The following is a 7,327-nucleotide window of genomic DNA, read 5'->3' as shown; positions in this document are numbered from 1 at the left end:
TCCGGACTTCTGTGATATGTCACTGCTACAAGTATATTTCAAAACTTTGCCCCGCCCCCTTCCGCCCCACAAAGGGCGAAAATCTGTGGCATCCACAAATTCAAAGATACAGGAAAACTGAAAACGCAGAATCGTAGAGGAGACTATATGTTTTAGATTGTAAAATCTGAACCTGGTCGTATAATTATTAAAGCCAGAATCAAGAAAACAATTTCATTCTTTCTGCCAATTGCAAAATATGAGTTCAAGGATATCAGAACCCATAAGAGCTAGAGCAACCAAATTTGGTATCCACACTCCTGTGATATCGGACCTTGACCGTTTTGTGTCAGAATTTCGCCACACCCCCTTCCGCCCACGCAAAGGAGGAAAATCTGGGGCATCCACAAATCTCAGAGACTATTAAGGCTAGAGTAACCAAATTTGGTATCCGCACTCCTGTTAGATCTCACTATAAAACGTTTATCTCAAAATTTCGCCCCACAAAAGGGGGCCCCCACAAAGGACGAAAATCTGTTGCATCCACAATTATGAGGATACGAGAAAACTAAAAACGCAGAATCATAGAGAATGCCCATATATATCCGGTTGCTGAATCTGGATCAGACCGAATCGATTTTATAGCCAAAAGCAAGAAATCAATTTGCAATTTGCTCAGGCTGATTTTCTGTCTCTCTCGCACGCATTCTTTGTCGTGTCGTTTAATATTAGCGCCGTCTGCCGGAGGAGATCCTTACTGACTAGATATCGGGTATAAATGTAGAGTTTGCGGTGTCCGCAGCAACTCACAACGTTCCCCCTCGTTTTTTTATTTGGGAAACTCCTCTTCGGCGGTGTCGCCGCTGCGTTGGGATTTCCGCGTTCTCTTCGCTTCGTCAGCTAATTCGTGGGGTGCATGGTCGTGACTGACTCACTCGGTGCCGTGGTTGGGGCGTCGGGTTAATGTCTCGTTGCTTTCCTCGTCGATGTCAGCATTCTCATGTAGGTCGGTGGGTTCTTCGGGCTCGCGATCGCGGAATTTCTTCAGGTCGTTACTGAGTTCATGGGTTTCTGGGGTGTGTACTTGGCAGGCGGTGATCATCGGCGTGTTTGAGACGGGGCGTTGGTGACCTTGATGGAGCAGGCGTGTGGTGCCGCACTGTATCATCGTGTCGATGGCGCATAGGAAATCCATCCCCACGATGACTTGCTCGAGCATATTCGATAGTACTAAGAGCGGCATCTGAACCTCCCGCTCGTCTAGTCGGACGCGCGCTAGCAAGATCTGAGTTATCTCGCGTGCGCAGCCGTCGGCCAGGACGATCTGGACGCACGCCTCTCGCAGGTCGTTGTTGTGATCGAGTTGGCGGGCGAGGTCGGCGTTGATGAAGCTTCGCGAGGCTCCTGTGTCGACCGTGGCTTCCGTGCACCGTGCTCCGATGGTTACTCTCGCCACTTTCCGGCCGTCGTGTACTTGTAGCGGGGGAGGTGGGGACGCGAGTCGTTTCCCGACGGGTGTTGACGGCAACAGTCCACAGTGCGTGTTCCGCGCTTGCCGCATTCCCAACAGAAGACAATCGATGGGTTGGTGCAGTCGCGGGCAGCATGTCAAGCTACTCCGCAACGGCGGTAGGCCGCGTGTGGGTTGGCGATAGGGGTGGTGATCATTCGATGCGTAGCTTCCTGGACTGGAGCGCCGACATGGTGTGGCACCCTTGCGGGTCCCGGGACGTTCCAGTGGGTTTTTCGGAATTGGGCCCGATTCGTCTCGCCTTCGTTTTGCGCTCGTTGTGCCGTTGGCCGTGTGTATCCTGCCCAGTGGGTAATCCTGCCCGTCGAACTGGATTCCCCACTTCCGAATCCGCTCCGCCATCTGCGCGGCGTGACTGTAGTAATGGCCGTCTGTGGGGCCATTTCCTTTTGCGAGGACCTTCTTGGATAGACCTGCGGCGGTTATCGATGTCGGCGGGACGCTGGTTTTGCCCCCCGTGGTTCCACGGGGTCGTAGGCTGAGCTCGGGGTCTGTCTTTCGCTTCTCCGCTTGTGCCGAGGTGCCGGGCTGTGGTGATCTGGCTCGTCCTGGTGATCTGGCGTACTGTCGCTCGAGCTCCGTCAGTCTGACCCAGTTGTCGTGTTCGAGGGGCCCGGCGACTAGTTCGGCGAAATTTCTCCGCAAATCTTCCGCGTTACCCTCGCGGCTGAATCCGAATTCCTCGGCGCAGGATTCCAGCTCACCCTTCCGGTACTCACCCTTGGGTTGGCGAGTCCAGGGTAATACTCACCGGGCTGCTCTTCTGTATGGGATTCCATTGTTCCGTTTATTGCTTGCGTTTGCTATTTCGTTTGGCTTGCGTTTTCCGGCACTGGGGCACTGGGTCGAGCTTCGCCGCGGGCTTTTCGAATTTCTTCTCGGAGTGATGGCACCGTTCGTGTAGTAAGTAATGCATGCGTTTAATTTACGTTGGGCGACGCGTATCAGGTTTTATGCTTATAATATGTCAGGGGAACCCTTTAATGTTCGTTACAAGACAAAAAATTAACTGCTATGCTGGGTTAAACACGTTTATGTAAATTTAAAATTTAGAATCTGGTTTTTTCTCGCAGAATAGAGAGTTTTTCATAGATGTGGGCGCATGTGAAATATAACGAATGCCCCATCATGTAGCACTGGCAGCTGAGATAGAAAATCACCGGCATCATAGCAATTTTTGAATAAATCGACAATGTATTTTCTTTCTACGCTATCGCTGGGTGGTGCCAATCGCTTGGCGCCTTCTTTGGATATGTGCTACAAAAGGATTCAGGTATAATTAGATCAATATTAAACATATGTATGTAGGAAACGAAGGAAACAGAGAGACACGAAGCGGTCGTGTTTTCGTCGTGTCGTCGGGATAGAGCAGTAATCGGCTCTGAGAGAGCCGATAGCAAGAGAGAGAGATCAGTCAGTTGTCAGTTCAGCCACGCATCAGACGTACACGCATATAATTAGTCACAAACACACTTGTAAAACTTGGAGCTGTTATAATTTTAAGTCAAACATACTTATCAAATAAATGTTACTCGTTGCCATCAAGCAACTTAAACTACTACAAATTGGGGGCTCGTCTGAAAATAAGCCCAAGACAACAACATTTGCAAGTGAGATTTGTGCGTGTATTTGGAAATTTTGGCGTACACGAGACTGGTGACACAAGAGATCGGTCGCGGTGCGAAATTGAATTGCAGTCTGGCCTATAAGTGCGAGAGAGACACTTGTCGAAGAAGGCGCATTAGTGTGAGCAGACATTCAAGAGAGCTGGAGCGACAAAACTACGGCAGACGGCAGCAAACACAGCAAGAATCAAAACCTTCGTTGTTGTTGTTGTGCATTGCGTCTGAGAGGCTAGAGCTACAAGGAGACAAGCGGCACAGAGACGACAATCTGAGCGCGTTCGTTCCAAAGAGAGCAGAAGCGACAAAACGATGGCAGCAAACAGCAAGAATCAAAGAACATTGATTGTTGTTGTGTTGCACTGCGTCGGACGGAGACTACAACTACAAGAAGAGACAAGCAGCAAGGAGACGACCATTTTGTAACAGCGGAAGCAGCGACGATTCGGGAAGCGACAACGAGTTAACGGCGAACAGCGAGAGCAAGGCAAGGCAACAAAGAGAGGACGGCAACAGCGACATCGACAGGCAAGCGAGATCTGGATGTGGTAGTGTGTGTGCGTCAAATTTGGAGTCTGGAAAGTTCTGCGCAGAAGCGAGAGTTAACAAGGGTAAACCCATAGTAAGGTGAGCGTTAACAGAGAAGCGATCGTTAACAGTGACGACTTTAAAGGCGTTTTCGGAGTCGATGTTAACTGGAAAATTGTTAACAGGCCAGCAGTAATAAGGTTGTTTAAGTTGATTTAATCACATTTTCTTAGATATAAGCTAATATCAATTATTTTGTGTTTAAATCGTCACGATGCAAGTTGAAGAGATAATGACACTGAGAGTCGCAGATTTGCGAGAGAAGTTAAGAGAGCTTGCGTTGCAGACGACGGGACGAAAGCGCGATTTGCAAGATAGACTATTAATACATAACGGCTTTCCAGTTGAGTCCGTAGTAACAGCAGTGGATGATACCGTAGCAGTTCAACCAGGTACGCGACAGGCAGAGTATAAATCTTGGTTTACGCTAAAAGAAGTGGAAGGTAGTGTGTCACAATTTTCTGGTTCTAATAACCCCGACATCAATCAATGGATAGAGGAATTAGAAGAATGCGCAGCTACTGTTCAATGGAGTCAATTACAATTATTCATTTATGCCAAGCAGTTGTTAGTTGGTGCAGCAAAATCTTTCGCTCGTAGTTTACGTGATATTCGTAACTGGAATTCGTTGAAGGCAGCTCTGTTGGATGAGTTTAGTGTTAAACTGTCGTCCGTAGAAGTACATAGAATGTTGCAAAAGCGCCAGCAGAAAAAAGGAGAGTCGCTTTAGAAATTGCAGCAACGAGAATCGTCATTCATCTGTCAATACAAATACGCAAAGCAAACAATTTTTTAAAACTCAGTATAGTGTGAAACTGTTATCAAAATAAGACGTAACACGAGTGGTGGTACTTTTGTAAGATATTTTTACAGGAAAATGGGTAAAATTCAGTAAAAAATAGATAAATACAAAGTTCCCCAATATATTTTCGGCGGCTTGCTCATTCCCATCATTCGCAATCAGAAGTCATTTAACAGGCCACCACTCTTTGGCAATCTTTCCTTATTTCCAGCCGTAATGGTGGGTTGTTTTACCACACACATACATATGTTTAATATTGATATAATTATACCTGAATCGTTTTGTAGCACATATCCGAAGAAGGCGCCAAGAGATAGGCACCGCCCAGCAATAGCGAAGAATGAAAATACATTGACGATTTATTTAAAAATTTATATGATGCCGGTGATTTCCTATCGCAGCTGCCAGTGCCCCGAGATTCGTTATATTTCATATGCGCCCAAATCTATGAAAAACTCTATATTCTGCGAGGAAAACCCGGCTTCTAAATTTTAAATTTACATAAACGTATTTAACCCCCCATAGCAGTTAGCTTTTTGTTTTGTAACGAACCTAAAAGGGTTCCCGCGACATATTATAAGCATAAAACCTGACAGCAAATTACAGCGCCTCGCCCAACGTAAATTAAACGCATGCATTATTTAGTACAGATAGCCACTGATTGACACGCGCTGACTCCATAACGCTGAGCAAACACACAAGGTCACGAGGACTTCCTTCCACTCCAGACTAAGCAACCGACCAGGCGCAGTCTTCCGGGTTCATCGACTACAAAAAGATGACACCGCGGAAGCCTATGACAAGCACCCAGCGGCAAACCCGACAGCACGCCAAAAACGCGAAGAGACAGAACCAGAACCCACGATCGCCAAAACGGCGAAGTGCACTTTTGGAACCCGCTGACACAGCAGCACAAGGCGTATAAATAGTCGCCGGCCAGAAGTAAAAGGGAGCTTACGAAAGATACCAGCGATCAGTAGAGTTATCAAATTAATACAACTCAAAGTGCTAAGATATTCGTAATAAAATGTCTAATTATCAGAATAATATCCAATTGAGTAAGTTCATTCCAATTAGCCGAGGCACCGACACTACCCCACCCCAACTCCATGCACACCGTTTAATATACACGATGAGCAGCGCTCGCCCCAGCCCCGATCCACCCTCTCTAAGATAGGCCAACCCCGACGTCTCCCTCAAAGTTCCATCTACTTCGACAAATTTATTGTGGATTGACCCCTGGACGTGACTGAGCTTACCTCAGCCTGAAATAGGTCCATCACAAGTGGCGCCCGAGCAGGGACCTCAGGGAACTGCCAACACTTGCAGGCCTCCGAGGGACGACAGATCTAACATAACATACCATCGTCATGAGGGACAACCGACCCATAAAACTACCCAAAAAACCCAGCCATGCGAAGCTGATAGCCGAAGACCTAATCGAACCATCTCGGAGCCCCCACAGCGCCCGACGACGGACCCTCGACGACATCGTCATCGTCGGCGTACGGATGGATGGGAGCTCGTGTTGGGGCTATTAAAGCCGTTTTGGGGAGTCGATTTTTGCGGAGCCAGCTCTTCTTTGGTCTTCTGTGCTGCACCGGGGGGGTGTTTTGGGTCAGACGCGTGCCGCGTTTTGCCGATGCTGTCTTTTTTGTCCGGGTATCTCGGGTTTTGCTGACTCTGCGGTACCGTGGTTGGGGCGTCGGGTTAATGTCTCGTTGCTTTCCTCGTCGATGTCAGCATTCTCATGTAGGTCGGTGGGTTCTTCGGGATCGCGATCGCGGAATTTCCTCAGGTCGCTACTGTGGTTGAGATTCTTCAAGCTCGATTTTCGTAAGAATGGTAAGCCGAGCCTCTCTCGGTGGTCTGCGAGTGCTGTCAGCTCCTCGTCCAGACATTCCTGTATCCCTGCCGCGATGGCGGGAGGCCACGGGTCGGGGACTCGTTCCGGATCATCTTTGGGCGTTTTGTCGATTTCTGGGTTGTAAGTGTGGTCGGGGTCCTCGGGAGGATTGTCGCATCGAATGCGCTTGTTGGTTTGACTTCGCGAGTTTATTCGCTTATGCTGGCGACTACAGTGGGGATGTCGACCATAGGAATGGTGCCCGTGTGGGTCTCGGTGGCGATCCTAGCTTTGGACCGACGGCTAGTTTGTGCGACGCAGGTTTCAGACATGGCTCCAGACGTGGTGTTGGGCCGCATGCCGGCGCTGTGCGAGGGGTTGCCTGGGAGTCGGTCCAAGATGTCGGTGTCGATCGATGAAGTGTTGGCTTCCTGCCTAAGAGGACTCTGGAGTTGCTGGTCGGTCTCTGTCTTTGAGGTCTTGTTTCTTGTGTCGATGGCGTTGTCGCTGCAGTCCTGGGCCAGGGTGGCGGGTGGAGGTGGTACGTCGAGCGTCTGGCTGCTGCGTCCTGGATTCTTTTCCCTTCGTTGGTGGAGCCGCGTCGGTGGCCTCGGAGGACCGGCTCGCTTTCTTCGTTGCTTTGCTTGATTTTTGGTTTCTCGGCGTGGGGCTTGTGTGCCTCATTGCTGCCGTGGGTTTTGTGTTCCTCGTTTCTTCTGCCTGTGTCTCGTTTCGTTTCGGGTGTCTCGAGTTCATGGGTCCTGGGTGTGTACTTGGCTAGCGGTGATCATCGGCGTGTTTGAGACGGGGCGTTGATCTTGACCTTGATGGAGGAGGCGTGTGGTGCCGCACTGTATCATCGTGTCGATGGCGCATAGGAAATCCATCCCCACGATGACTTGCCCGAGCATATTCGATAGTACTAAGAGCGGCATCTGAACCTCCCGCTCGTCTAGTCG

General features: G+C 49.3%; 1 long non-coding RNA gene across 1 annotated transcript; it reads left to right on the top strand.

Annotated features, from left to right (window-relative positions):
* The first annotated feature begins 4,383 nt into the window (after positions 1-4,383).
* On the top strand, positions 4,384-4,886 carry LOC117190939. The gene is made up of 2 exons (XR_004473892.1): positions 4,384-4,741; positions 4,810-4,886. It is a non-coding gene; the product is annotated as an uncharacterized LOC117190939 (long non-coding RNA).
* Positions 4,887-7,327: the final 2,441 nt, after the last annotated feature.

The sequence above is a fragment of the Drosophila miranda genome (assembly GCF_003369915.1).
Source record: "Drosophila miranda strain MSH22 chromosome Y unlocalized genomic scaffold, D.miranda_PacBio2.1 Contig_Y1_pilon, whole genome shotgun sequence".
In the NCBI taxonomy this organism is placed as follows: domain Eukaryota; kingdom Metazoa; phylum Arthropoda; class Insecta; order Diptera; family Drosophilidae; genus Drosophila; species Drosophila miranda.
Note: the sequence above shows the minus strand (reverse complement) of the source record. Positions and strands in the feature narration are given on the sequence as shown.